Genomic DNA, 15,257 nt, shown 5'->3' with positions numbered 1-15,257 from the left:
TGTTCTTCTTTTTCTACTTGCTTTAGGTGTAAGGTTAGATTGTTTGAGATTTTTCTTGTTTCTTGAGGTGAGCTTGAATTGCTATGACCCTGCCTCTTAGAACTGCTTTTGCAGCATCCCATAGGTTTTGAATCATCTTTTTTCATTATCATTTGTTTCTAGGTATTTTTTGATTTCCTCTTTGATTTCTTCAGTGATCTCTTGGTTATTTAGCAGTGCAGTGTTTAGCCTCTGTGTGTTTGTGTTTTTTACTGTATTTTTTCCTGTAACTGATTTCTAATCTCATAGCATTGTGGTCAGAAAAGATGCTTGATACAATTTCAATTTTCCAAGGCTTGATTTGTGACCCAAGATGTGATCTATTCTGGAGAACATTTCGTGTGCACTTGAGAAGAAAGTGAATTCTTCCGTTTTCAGGTGGAATGTCCTAAAAATATCAGTTAAGTCTATCTGGTCTATTGTGTCATTTAAAGCTTGTGTTTCCTTATTTATTTTATGTCTGGATGATCTGTCTGTTGGTGTAAGTGGGGTGTTAAAGTCCCCTATTACTATTGTGTCACTGTCAATTTCTCCTTTTATGGCTGTCAGCATTTGCCTTATGTATTGAAGTGCTCCTATGTTGGGTACATAAATATTTATAATTGTTATGTTTTCTTCTTGGATTGATCCCTTGATCATTATGTAGTGTCCTTCCTTATATCTGGTAACAGTCTTTATTTTAAAGTCTATTTTATCTGATATGAGTATTGCTACTCCAACTTTCTTGTCATTTCCATTTGCATGCAATATCTTTTTCCATCCCCTCACTTTCAGTCTGTATGTGTCCCTAGGTCTGAAATGGTTTCTTGTAGACAGCATATATACGGGTCTTGTTTTTGTATCCATTCAGCCACTCTGTGTATTTTGGTTGGAGCATTTAATCCATTTACATTCAAGATGATTATTGATATGTATATTCCTAATACCATTTTCTTAATTGATTTGGGTTTGTTCTTGTGGGTCTTTTCCTTCTCTTGTGTTTCCCACTTAGAGAAATTCCTGTTGCATTTGGTGGTGCTGAATCCTCATAGCTTTTGCTTGTCTGTTAAGCTTTTGATTTCTCCATTGAATCTGAATGAGATCCTTGCTGGTAGAGTAATCTTGGTTGTAGGTTTTTCCCTTTCATCACTTTAAATATGTCCTGCCAGTACCTTCTGGCTTGCAGAGTTTCTGCTGAAAGATCAGCTGTTAACCTTATGGGGATTCCCTTGTATGTTATTTGTTGCTTTTCCCTTGCTGCTTTCAATATTTTTTCTTTGTATTTAATTTTTGATAGTTTGATTAATGTGTGTCTTGGTTGTTTCTCTTTGGGTTTATCCTGTATGGGACTCTCTGTGCTTCATTGATTTGATTGACTATTTCCTTTCCCATGTTAGGGAAGTTTTCAACTATAATCTCTTCAAATATTTTCTCAGACCCTTTCTTTTCCTTTTCTTTTCTGGGACACCTATAATTCGAATGTTGGTGTGTTGAATGTTGTCCCAGAAGTCTCTGAGACTGTCCTCAATTCTTTTCATTCTTTTTTCTTTATTCTGCTCTGCAGTAGTTATTTCCACTATTTTATCTTCCAGGTCACTTATCCATCCTTCTGCCTCAATTATTCTGCTACTGATTCCTTCTAGAGTATTTTTATTTTCAGTTATTGTGTTGTTCATCACTGTTTGTTTGCTCTTTAGTTCTCCTCCATCCTTGTTAAATGTTTCTTGTATTTTCTTCATTCTGTTTCCGAGATTTTGGATCATCTTTACTATCACTACTCTGAATTCTTTTTCAGGTAGGTTGCGTATTTCATCTTCATTTATTCGGTATTGTAGGTTTTTACCTTGCTCCTTCGTCTGTAACATATTTTTTTGTCATTTCTTTTTTTTTTGATGGGTGGGGCTGTATTCCTGTGTTACTGGTTGTTTGGTCTGAGGTGTCCAGTACTGGAGTTTGCAGGCAGTGGATAGAGCCAGGTCCTTGTGCCAAGATGAGGACCTCTGAGTGGCCTCACTCCAATTAATATTTCCTGGGGTCTGAGGTTTTCTGTTAGTCCAGCAGTTTGGACTCAGAGCTCCCACCACGGGAGCTTGGGCCTGACCTCCAGCCTGGGAACCAAGATCCTGCAAGCCATGTGATGAGGCAAAAAAAAAAAAAAAAAAAAAAAAAAAAGGAGCAGTACAATAACAAAGAATAAAAAACAAAATAAAATTTGAAAGATAAAAAATATGCTAGGATAAATTAAAATATAATTGAAACAACTGCAACAAAGTAAAACAAAACCACTACAGAAAAAAGAAAAAAAAAAGGGTGGCGGGGAACAAGCCAAAAGGAGCAGAACAATAACAAAGCATAAAGAATAAAATAAAATTAGAAAAATAAAAGATTAGAAAAAATAAAACTATAAATGAATCAACAAGGCTAAACAGAACCCCAATCTAAAAGAGGAAAAAAGAAAAAAAAATCCTTGGCCATGGGGGCAGAGTTTAGGCAGAGATGGAACTTAGGCAGAGGTGGGGTTTAGGGTGGGGTGGGACCTAAGGGGGTGGCGGCATGATGTTCGAGTGTGAGGCAGGGCCTAGGCTCAGGACCCACTCAACCAGGACAGGACTTGGGGGCGGGGCCTAGGCAGCGACCTTCAAACTTGGGGTGGGGCCTCTGCTTAGGACCTGTCCAGAAGCAGAGACACAGCATGACAAATGGGGGCCTCTGGAGTGTGGAGTTCAGGAGTTTGGAGGTGAGGACCTGGGTGCGGGTGTGTGGATGGGGTTTAGGCCTAGCGCGGTTGGAGGGGGTCTCAGAGGGGCTTTCCGATTGTAAAGGTGGGGCCCTGGGGGGTGGTGTAGGGGCGGGGCTTAGGCTCTGTGCGGTAGGAGGGAGGCTCTGAGGGCAGAGAATTAGGCTCGGGAGCTCAACAGGCTCCCCGGTGCCTAAGTGGACAGGGTAAGCGCTGGTTGCTTTCCCTTCCATTTGTCCACGTCCCCCCACCCCATCTCCCACAGGGTCTCCCCCATCCCTGCTGGACTCCTAACCGTGGGTGGTCCCGCTGGGTGTAGGAACCCCTCCCCCCCCAGCTGTCCTTGAGGGGTGCCGGTCCTGGAGGTCCAGCCTTTACTTTTGCTCCCCCTTCCCTCCCTCCCACTCCCTCAGGACCCATATGGCTGGAGGAGGCCTAGCTGGGCAGAGGATCAGGCCCGGCATCTCAGCAGGGAAGTGGGCAGGGAAACCTGGCCACGCTCCCTTTTGATCCTCTGCCCTCCCAATGGTCCCCCAGTTTCCCCCTTCGGGCGTGGGATCCCTTCCCCTCCCCCAGCCACCCCTCAGGGGCACCAGTCCTGTCCCGCTTCCACTTCTCCTCCCCCCTCACTCCCCCCATGCCCCATGTCCTACCCGGTTGCTGGGGGTTCCTCCTGTCCCCTTAGGTGTCTGTGGTCCCCCACTGGTGCCTGGAAGGTGCCCTAGTTCGCCCCTGGATTTTCTACTCCATTCTCTCTCCTTTGCCTTAGATTGTAAACTGAGCTGGTACAGCCACAAAATGAGAACACTGTGGACTGCTGGGCCAGTGCATAAAGGACAACTGCCCAGGAGAGTCACTTAATCCTGGAGTGGACTTTGCATGAGCAAAAGCCACTGGGATTCTGGCGTTGTTCATTACTGTGAAATGAACATGTGTGAATACATGTTCATAATAATAAAAACAGTCATTATTGTTCTATCCAAAAATATAACTATATGGCAGGGATAGGAAATGTGTTTTTTGAGAGCGCTGTGGGGGTGCCGGAGCTAGGTGGAGAAGTTGGGTGTCAAAGAGAACAAAAGTCTCCTTTTCCACAGTGGAAAGTCAATGAATAGTGCCTAAAATTAAAAAAAAAAAAAAAAAAGTAATAGAAGTATGTCTTCTCTTCAGCTTTGGACCTTACTTTCTTTTTTTGCCACAAAGGAAAAGCCCCTCTTGATAAGCACATCAATCAAGGACATACATCGAGTTTTATTTTCATTGGTTTGAGTACAAAAGTTCAGGTCCTTGACAATGGTCAATAGTCTTTAGTCAATTATACTTGAGTGGCTTCCTTGACACAGAGTGGTGTGGAGGTGAAGAGTTAGTACATTCCCAACAGCTAAATATGGGTTTCCTTATAGAACCCCCTTACCACAGGTAATTCAAGGGACAATATTCATTCGACGTGAGCTGAGACAAAAAAATACTGCCCTTTCCTTATTTTGGAGTTGGGACTGAAAGACCCTCAGTTTAGCAAGGTCTATTTTCTGTTGTTGGTGTTTGTTTGCTTTAAGACAGCAGGATCCTAGGAGCTGTGAGGTATTTATATTCCCTGACCAAATAACAAGTCTGTGTGAAACATGAGAAAAGAAAACAGATGCACAGAGATATGTCCCCAGCCTGTATAACACCCCAGTTTCTAGTCCTGTGAAGCACATCTTCTTACATATGTAAACTAACTCAATTCTTTTCCATACTTGGAGCCACAGAGTTCTGACTGTTAAAACTATGCTTATCAACTAGGACCTAAAAAGGCAGCTTAATTCTCTCCTTTGCACCTAAAAATACACATTCTTTAGGTAGTCAGAGGGAAAGACCTCATGCAAATACTCTCCTTTGCCTAGACACTTACGCTTCTCTGACAGCTGTGCACATTTTATAATTGGCCTCTGGTCCTTCTTTAGAGGACACAGAAAACTTTGTTTAGGGAGCAGTGTGGAACTAACGGAAGAATTAGAATCTTGAACTGGATGATTTCACCAGTGTCTCCTGCTTCCCTGTAGGCCACTTATTCACAACACAAAGTTTTACAGGATATGGAAAAGAGAAACACCATCCCTCTCTGACATTTATATTTTTTAGTAGAGGAGACTAACATTAATTATCTGTTTCCCCACCTCTAGAAACTGCTGAAATCCTTTTGCTGACAGTGTCAGCCTGGGTTTATAGCATCCTGCTCTCCTGGAAGACAGAAGGAACATCAAATGCATTATACTACCAAGGGGACATAAGCTAATAAAGAAAAATGATTAATCGATATTTGCGTGCAACAAACTGAAACAAAGAGGGTCTGCATTAGCTCCGGAGTGTAAACCATTTTGTAGAAAGAGCACTTTTGAATCCACTTCGTCATTCTTGATTTAGCAAATGTGAGCTTTTCTTCTTTCTCAGCTAACAGCCAAAATAATTAACACAGAGTTTACATGAACTGGGAAAGTGCTGTGTTGAGAAAAAAAGAGAAATTGTACAAGCCCTGTGGCCAAGCAGCTTGCTGCCAGAAATAGAACTGTGAACATCAGTCTGATGGAAACGCTGCCATGTGGAGTAAAGGTGACTGAGCCTTGGAAATCAGCTCAGTATTTCCCATATTCACACCCTGTGCGAGGTTCTCTGAGTAGCCCATCAGCAGAAGTAAGGTGGATAGGACCAGCTTTTCGTTAAAAATCTTAGATGAAATAAATTAGTTATTTAAATCAACGTTAAGGAGTACAGTAAAACAGAAAAAAAAAGATTTAAAGTACTTCATTTGACACTGTCCAGTCTAAATTCGTAACAAAGCTAAGTATTTTAAGCTTGTTATGCTTCTGCCTTTTGAACTAAAATGGACCCATAAGATCACATGGCTCCACATTCTTGCTTTAAATGGCAGAGGAAGAGGATGCTTGTAAAGGTTAAGTACAGGTCCAATTTAAGTAGCTAGTGGAGAGCAGGAGAGAGTATCAACAGTCTTCCTGGTTCCTAATTAGCGCTCCCTCCACCAGACTGTGCTTCAAGTAAAATCTGTAAGAGTCCCAGCATGCTAATGGGAATAATGTCACACATGAGGAGACTGGTGGTCTCTGGGGAATATCGACTTCCCACTTGTTAGAAGGCAATTTTTCGTTTCCAAAGAGGCAATGATGGCCTTCTTTTTGAAAGTAATTCAAAGGTGCAAACGTGTAAACTTCGAGCAAAGCGCTAAGGCAAGTGTATTGCCTAAGCAGGAAAAAGAAAGGGCACAAGCAAAATCAGGTGATTTTATGTACAAATTTTATCCTCTGGAGTGTAAATATCTTGATGACCCTTAAAAAGAAAAAAAAATCAGTCTTCTTGTCACAGTTGAACTGCAACTCCATTACAGAATCAATACTCCTGCTAGCAAATATCCCTTCTGAAAACAGCCTTGCAACACAAATTAAAACAGTTTGCAGAGGGAGGAGTGGTAATTCTGGGAAACTTGGGAAAAATAATGACCTCAAAATGGAATTCATTTAATAGACCGAACCAGGACGGCGTGGGTTGGGGTGTGGCTTGAAGGGGGTGGGGATGGCTTATATTATGATGAAATTTTTAATAAAAGCAGGACATAAACATTTTGGTTTCAAGACAGAGGATGCAATGATCAAATGGATCTTTTCTCCAAATAAATACCGTTATGCTACATTTTCATGGTCAATAGTGCTCCATTTGTAGGTGCCCCTCGTCTCAAAAACCAATTTTGCTTATCTGTTTTCTCCTCCTTACACATATCTCAAAAGCTGTAACAGATTCAGGGAAATAGATGACCCAGTCACAAATGCTCACTTCTCCGGGGACTTGCCTTTAAATTGACCTTGAGCTTCCAAAACCAAAAAGAGCATTTATGTACCTCAGGAAAGTATTAAATCTGAAAAAAAAATAAATAAAAAGGAAGGCAGGATAGGCAGAGTTGGACAAAACAAAAAGACTCAAGTTAGAGAGCCAAACCAGCAGATAAGAATGCACAACCCCCATTGAGCTGCTGATTCGTTATGGGGTGTAAGTGATTACAGGAAATGTCTGTTTAGATTACTGCCTCACAATCATCAGTCTTTTACAAGAAATTTTAAAACGTGGACGTGGCCAACTTTTTATGTGTGTTTTTATTTCTGTCCTTTTCATATGGAAGATTTTGTTGGTGTTGCTGTGGAAGAGAAAGAAGAGCCTGAGGTTCAGCCCAGCAGTGGATGCATCCAGGAAAATCTGATTGTTTACTAATGAATTTTAATGTACTTAGATAGCACCTTTTTTTCTAAGTCCTTGGCCTCTCAGAGGAAACACACAACTGTGTGGTGATATTAGTGGGATTATTGGCTACAGTGAACAAACTGAAACTGAGCTCTGTGTGACTTGTGGCATAAATAGAAACCAGTGCTGTCACGGGGGGGGGGGGGGATTTCCCACAGTTAATGCTCAGTGGTCTGTGTAGGGTGCACCAGTTTTTAAAACTCCAGCTGCCACCTACTATTTTAAGAAGTACGCAAAGGTAAAGAAAAAGCAAGGCTAAAGTTCGATTTTGCTACGACAACCTGAAATGAACATATAACCACACTTTTTGAAAGGTGTAACGGGATATAATAATTATAGCTTAGACTTATCTAGTACTTTCCAGGTGCTGTGGATGGTGTGGCAGGTTAAAGATGGCTACAAATTCTGTGACATATCTGGAAAGGTGGGCTCTATAACTCCTTCCTGAATCTGAGTTGGTTCTTTGATAACTTTGACTACTTGAATATGGCAAAAGCATCTCTGTGTTAGTTTCTGGACCCAGGCTCTAAGGAGACATCAGGTGCTGTTTCCTCTTTCTTAGAACACTCTCTCTGGGAGCCCTGAGCCTCCACATAAGAAATCTAATTATTCTGCAAGACTAAGTCTAAAGACATAACATAGGAGCTCTGTTCTATGGGTCCAGACTTCCACTCATCCCACCACATGACATACATGTGAGTGAAGAAGCCACTTGGAACCCTCACTCCCTGCTCCTGCACTTTTCCTGACTAGTTCATCCACCAGCTAGAAACCACCAAGTGACTTCAGCTGATGAGTCAGCAGAATAACGCAGAAGAATTACCTCACTGAGATCTGCCCATGTTCCTGACCCACAAAATTGTGAGATATCACAAAATGGTTGTTTTTCAAAAGCACGAGGTACTGAGGTGAACATCAGAAAACATAATATACAAGCTCTTTACATTTGTTAACCTATTTAATCCTCATAACAGGCTAATTGTGTAGGGAATACTATTTGCCCAATTTTAGAGATAAGCCTGAAGAAACTAGTTTATGAGATTAAGTAACTTGCCCATAACCACGTTGCTAGTAAAGGGCAGAGCAAGGATTCAAGTTCAAGCAGTCTGATGCCAGAATCTATACTCTTAGACATGATATTTTCTCCATCTATCCTTAAAAAATTAAATAAAATTACCAGTCAATAAATATTCATGAAGTGCTTTGAAATATTGTGAAGTACTCTGTTAGGTGTAATATGACAGGGGAGGCATGACCACAAACATTTGTATAGCAATCCAAGTTAATAAAAGAGACACATTCTCTGATCCCCAGCTCAAAATAAACTGCCTTCCTTAATCTATCCCCCTCCTTCTCAGTTGTTTCTATCGTATCCTTTATAACTTAACCCTATCTAAAAAATCATCTTATTCGGTTGCTTATTGCCTCTCTCCCCTTTTGGAACTTAAGCTCAGTGGAGCTGGTATGGTATGGCTTGAAAACCCTTATACTGCTAGATTTATTTTATTCAGTAAAAATTATGAACTAAGTGTTGAATAAATTCTCTCATCCTCTTTAGGCTAGGTTCTTAGCTCTAAAATCCTAAAGGTATTCAGGCTAACATACAGAAATGTTGAAGAAAATGGCCCAGAAGAAATCTCAAGGGGTCATTTCTCCCCTTTCCAGGAAAAGCATTTTAGCTAGAGCAAGTGTTCTTAACGTGAGATAAGTAGGTAAGATTCATATAGCCTACAGGTCCTTTAAAACGGTACCAAAAACATAGGTATATGAATGTGTGTGCATTCATCTTGGGAAAGGGACCACACGTTTATCATATTATCAAAAGAATCCTAAATTCAAAAGTATGGAGAGCTGGGTGTTTTTTTTAAAGAAATGTTTCTCACTTTTTTCACTGCCATCTATCAAGAAATACATTTTTCATAAGGATCCAGTATGTGGGCTTGCACACACACAGAGGAAAAAAAATGGAAACAAAATTTTCATGAAACTATATTTTCTCTCATTTCATGCAGTGCACTCTGCTATCTTCCATTTTATTTTATTGTACTTCATATTTGAAATGCTGGTCTTGACCCACAAAATTTATTTCATAACTCACTAGTGAAAAACAGTTGTTATAGTGACAGTTGAGACATTTTGTTTGTTTTTTTACCAATTTTAGCTCTTCTTATAGATGAGGTGTTAGAATCAGTTAAGAGGAGGAAGTATAGCATCTTGGCAGACATATCTGAAGGCAGATGTGAGCTTGTGAACTTCTCAATCATACTGTGTAGCAGTTAGTGCCCACTCCCCTTTGGGTAAGTTCCACATTCAGAAAATGCACTCCCATAAGTATAAGATATGGCTTTGTGAGTGTGGATATGCGTATCCATTTGCATGCCATTGGGCTTCCAGGGTTGGAGGGGCAAGGTGGAGAGGGTGAGGAGTAGATAGTTTGATCTTTCACAAAGGAAGTTCTTTGATAGCATATTCTGTGGTGAATCTACAAGTTACGTACAGAACTTCACACAGTATCCTGTGGGTACACTGAATAGGAAGGCAGCCAGTACAGCAAACGATTACTGCACTGTGAATCAAAAGAAGTGGGTGGAGTCTTAGTTCTACCACTTGGGCAAGTTACACAAATTCTTTGAGCTTCAACTCCTTATTCTCTACAATGATAAAAAATAAAGGAACTCTGTTTACCTAACAAGATTATGGCGAAGAGCAAACAAAACAATGACTGGAGCTAGGGATTTCTATTATTTTCTCCTGAAACTAGTTCCCATGAGTTGAGAATAATTTCAATTAATCTTGTAGTTATTTGCAAAAAATCCATATTCATTCAATAATTGTCTTTTTTTCAGACTACACATAATTGTACAACCTCCTTAATCTATATTTTAAACGTTTTACTTCCTGACTGCTGACTCTTTTTCTTATAGCTCACTCACTCCATATTCTCAACAGAAGAAGGACTTTAATCTCCTCAAAATCTTACTAGCAAGGAGCAGCACCCTGGGATGGTGAGAAGTAGAGTTTAATAAGAGGGATTACAGGTAGTGGAAAAGAGAATTAATGACATAGAGGCAGATTTGGTATGGTAGAAAAATTTGGACTTTGGAGTCAGAAAGCCCATTGTTTGAACCTCAGACACCTTAATTCACTATGTGTTATGGACTGAATTGTGTCTCCTCGCACCAAAAATTTTTATGTTGACATCATATGTGACTGTATTTGGAGATAGGGGCTTTAAAGAGATAACTAAATAAAAATGAGGCCATTAGGGTGGACCCTAGTCCAATATGACTGGTGTCCTTATAAGAAGAGGGGATTAGGACACAGACACTTGCAGAGGAAAGACCTTGTGAAGACACAGGGAGAACACAGTCGTCTACAAGCCAAGGAGAAAGGCTTCCAAATCTTAAGAAGCACTTCCAAAATGTTTTGCTTTGTTTTTAACAAATGTTAAGTGATTCTGGATTTACAGTGAAAAATCACAGGTCTAGGTCTACATAAAAATCGGCAAGGGTTTGAGACAAAATCTATCCATATAGATGAAAGGACAGTGGCTATGACACAGATATATACAGATATAGATATAAAAACTGCTATGAGGGAGAGATGTAGATACATATATATATGTATAGCTATAACATCGCTATGAGAACAGAAGAACCTATTTTAGATGGATGAGTTGAGGAAACTATGAGGGCAATGTTTCAGCAGAGACCTAAGTGATGAGTAGGAGTAGCCAGGCAGATTCTGAAGGAGTGCTTCAGGCAGCCTGGGTAGAAACAGCACATTTGAAGGTGAGACAAGTATGCATGTTCTACAAGAGAAAGACTGTCATGAGCCTGGATGGCATGAGCTAGGAGAGGGTGGTAAAGACGAGCTGGAGAAGCAGGTGGACTCAGAACAGGCCAGGTGTGAGGGGTCAGCTTCCACAGAACTTCACAGACCAGGATTTTACAGGGAGGAGCAATGTGAATCAATATGCATTTTTAAAAGATAATTCTGGCTACTGTGTAGGTTGGATGGGAGCCAGAATGGAAAGAACTGTTATTGCAGGAAGCTAAGTGAGGGATGATAGTGCCTTGAACTAGCAGGTTAACCCTGGATATGGAGCTAAGTGGACAGTTTGAGCTGTATTCTGGGGGTAAAGTCAATAGGGCTGGTGATGATGTAAGTGTGAGGTGAAGGGATGGCTGACTTCCTTTTAAAATGAGGGGTAAAAAAGGATCCACTGCACAGGCTCATGGTAAGCATTCAATAAGATAATGTATGTCAGGTGCACATAGGAAGCATTCAGTGTATGTAAGTTATTATTATTACAAAGATAGATATAAGAATAAGCATTTCAAAATGATTTGCAGTCATTCTAAATTGCCCATAAAGTATCTTTATACTGGTTGGGAGTTGAAGAAAATTTAGGGGTAATAACTTGTTAATTTTGAATCATAACCTTCCCTTAGATGCACACGTCTTTGAAGATACTGTTATTTTTCACTGGTTTGGAACTGCCTCATAACTTCACCATATCCTGAAAACAACGCCAAGCAGGGGGAGAACTGCTTAGATTTCTGAATGCCCACTAAGGAATCAAAGAGATGACAGAGGATGAAAACTTTCATTAAAGATTTACTTCCACATAAGTAATTCAAACATCCATAAAGTGGGTACATTCCTTATGATTCAAACAAATAAACTAATTGAAGGATTGTGGTAACCTAACTTTTTGCCTTTGTATCTTGAAATCATTAATTCTGAGAAAGAGTAATGCGGTTTTCTTACATGACAAATACTTGACCTTTTGTAAAGCTGTCATTCTCTCAATGTGACTACAGGAATGACAAGAGAGATGGAGGGTCAGAGAAGCCAATGAGTGCTATTTGCATCTTAAGAAAAGGAAAATACATATTACAAAAGTGCTATGCAGCAGACAGAAAAATAGATCTCTCCTGGTCACTCTTCTAAACCAATAGACCCCACCCCTACCTCATCACCGGAGACCTCTGGTTGTTTCCTCAATCAAAATAAATATTAAAGGGTATGTTTTTCCCCTGAAGTTTCTACAGGTGTCTTTCTACTTGTCAGCCTTGTTGTTTTTAAGGTTTCAGTAATGAGCAAAGAAGAAAGCATAGGTACTTTGGAAAAGTCCATACTCTGGTCACCATAGTGTGATAATTTTCCTCAGAGCTTCTACCAAACAGAACTACAAATAATACCATTAACCCTGGCCATAGAGGACTCAGTAGGTCTTTCTAAAAAAACGGATTCATTGAGTCATCCAGATCTGTCTTCTTGATTTTCACTGATTTATTTTCAAAGTTTCTGCAACAATTAATTGGTCATTATTTACAATATCCTTCTGGGATGAGTCAATGCTATTATCCCTGTTGTAATTCAATACTACAATATCATCTCGATACGTTTCCATCTACTTACTGTGTTCCCTGGTCTGCAAGGATGCCTTATTGTCATGACAGCTTTCAATGCAGGTTTGCTACTGATAATAAAAAAAATGTATTTGTGTGGTACATCTTCCTACTAACTAGTAAAATGGTCCCCTGCCAAGTCACAACTTAAGAGAGTTAGACCTGTAATACCTTTAATGCCCTTGGCTGTCAGCCACTCCAAGAGTACAAGACTGTTAGAACAGTCCACCACTTCTCATGGGTTGTTCTAGTGACCCCTATGGAGCTGCACAGAGCACTTGGAGTCCATTGCCACCTTCAGAGATAGGAAAGGAGCTGAGAGATCTAATGTGAATGGATGAGTGCCTCTCATTGGGGTGATAAATGCCTCTCCAGCACTATTGCTTATTTGTCCATAGAACGAATAGTCCCCTTATCACAATATATTGTAAGCATCTGCCTCATCTGAAACAAACTCCTATTTATTTCTGTGTGCTTTCTTCCAGTCACAGAGTGTGCGCTCAAACACATGTGATGCATTGACCTGAATTCAGTATAAATCAGGTATATTAAGCCCATTTGGCTTTCTCCTTTTCCACAAGTCAATAAAATGGCAGTTTACCTGGCTGTTATTTTTCAGGTGCTCTCACCTGAGAGTGGCAAAAAGCCAGGTAGGTGTGATGAGAACTGATAGTGTATTTCTCCTGTTCCCAGGCTTCTGGGTCTTTGCCATAGGAGAGAGTGGCAGTGAGCCAGAAATGGAAGCCAGAACAGCACAAGGAGGGTGAGTCTCTGCCTTACACTACCGTGTCCCATAATTATAACTTACTCAGTGCTAGAATGCTAGTACTAAAGAAATGGATTAGATGCATTGACAATTCTAGAATATTCTGACAGAATCACCATAGGATCAGAAGTCAAACAGAAATGAGAGAAAAGTTAAAACACCTAGAGTTTATGTTACTGCATTTTTACTATTTACTTCCAGGAAATCTCAGCATTTGACATTTTGGATTCAGCTCTCTATAAACACTTTCAAAAATAATAATGATACGTGATATGAGTCATGACTTTCCTTTTGATCCCAAGTTTGCAACATCTGTACTGACAAGGTAAATGGAAAGACTATGGGGGGGCGAGGCTGGGCAGTTTATCATTTAGCAATGAAGACACATGGCAAGAGCTTAGTTGCAGAACTGTGCCGAGTCTGTTCCAGGGGAGGGAATAGCTCTCATGGAGGCAGCAAGGTGCAGGGCCTCCGAGAAAGGAAAAGAAATGATTTCTGAGGTCTAGGGTTTAGAGTGAAAGAGTTGTTGTAGCAATAATTAATTTTGTTATTATTACAAACACAAGCACAAATCACACACACACACACCAAACTGGGAATATTAGTTACATGAGTAACTGATAACCATATATGTCCTCGTTGGCATAATTTACAGAATCAGTACTGAATGGCTGATAGATTTAAAAACAAAATTTGGATTGGTGACCTATGACAACAGTACCACTGAGTGTCCAGAGACAATTTGCATGACATTACTCTCTACCTCATCTCTTGACTTAGTTTTTTATTCTTTCCTTCTTAACTTCTGTAACCGGTATTCATTCCACCTGCGTTTGAGTACTGCCATTGATACGCTGTGGGCATAGTCTAAGCTCGGTGATAAAGCAGAGTTAAAATAATGCTAACCTTTTCTGGTAGAGTTGTATACTTGAACAAGCAATGGGCCAGGAGTCAAAGGACTTGTGCACTAGCCCAAGTTCTACTAATCAGTATCCATGTAATTAGCCACATGTGCTAACTCCTTAGACAGCTTCTTAGGAATCTGAACCTTGGCTTTCCCTTTGTAAAATGGAGCTAAGAATTTATTTTCTGTCCACCCCCAAAAGGTGTGGGATCAAGTAAGATCATGTACATGAAAGTTATTTTTACAAACTGTGAAATGCTATAAAATATCCTCAAATTCATATTTATGGTCAGGAAGTATAGGCTTGTATCTGGAATAAAACTAAAATGCTAACAGGAGGCGATTAGTTGGAAGTGTAAAAATAAAAGCTAGAAAACTATCTGCAGGAACTAAATCAAAGTTATAACGTCAGCAACAGTAATGTTTAATGGGATCCTACTTACATCAGTGCTGTGTCAGATAGATGCAGGGTGGCATTTGAGTTTTGTATAATTGTCAATATATTGTCGATTTAATACCCAAAGTTTATTTGCCTAGCAAATATCACAAAAGCTAAGCTAATTTTGAGAAACCATAATGCCACGTTCCCTTGACCCCCAATCTCTGCTCCATGCTTTAAGTTTCATTTTCTGTTCATTGTGTGTTGCCCTCAAGGTTATAAGGAAAGGAATAGAATGGATGAGTCAATAATTAATATTCTTGCCAGAAAAATAAACACTGAATTGGACTGCTGTTAATAAAAGTATCACATGTGAAAACAAATGAGGTAATTTTTCTGCCCTACTTGGCATTTAAAAGCCCTCACCATTCAGGGTTCTGGGTTTTCTTTGTTAAAATACACCAAGAAATTGGAAGAAATTCAGAGAACGGCTACCAACTTTAAAAGTTTAATACAGGAAATGTCTACATTTTTGTGACTCTTCCATAAATCTAAAATTAGATCAAAACAAAAGTTGAAAAATGTCATCCATGCATATGAAGGTATTTGTTTTTGTCTGACATATTAACTACAATTTACTTTGAATAAAATATTTGGGGTTTAAAAAAAAAGTTTAGTAAATAAAGGGTTGAGAAGATGGGGAAATCTTAGTTTTGAGAAAAACAAATAGCACAGTAAAAGGTCAAGGG

The 15,257-nt window shown here is 39.8% G+C and overlaps 2 long non-coding RNA genes across 9 annotated transcripts in view; one reads left to right on the top strand and one right to left on the bottom strand.

The window, feature by feature from the left end:
- The window catches only part of LOC137225332 (uncharacterized), a 195,385-nt gene that overhangs the window by 138,374 nt on the left and 41,754 nt on the right, over positions 1–15,257 (bottom strand). The gene's annotated exons all lie outside the window — the stretch shown is intronic.
- Positions 2,697–5,056, top strand: LOC137224548 (uncharacterized). Its single transcript, XR_010943378.1, has 2 exons — positions 2,697–2,755; positions 4,921–5,056. It is a non-coding gene; the product is annotated as an uncharacterized lncRNA (long non-coding RNA).

The sequence above is a fragment of the Pseudorca crassidens genome, chromosome 5 (genome assembly GCF_039906515.1).
Source record: "Pseudorca crassidens isolate mPseCra1 chromosome 5, mPseCra1.hap1, whole genome shotgun sequence".
NCBI lineage: Eukaryota > Metazoa > Chordata > Mammalia > Artiodactyla > Delphinidae > Pseudorca > Pseudorca crassidens.
The sequence above is the reverse complement of the archived record's forward strand: the minus strand, read 5'-3'. Positions and strand labels throughout refer to the sequence as shown.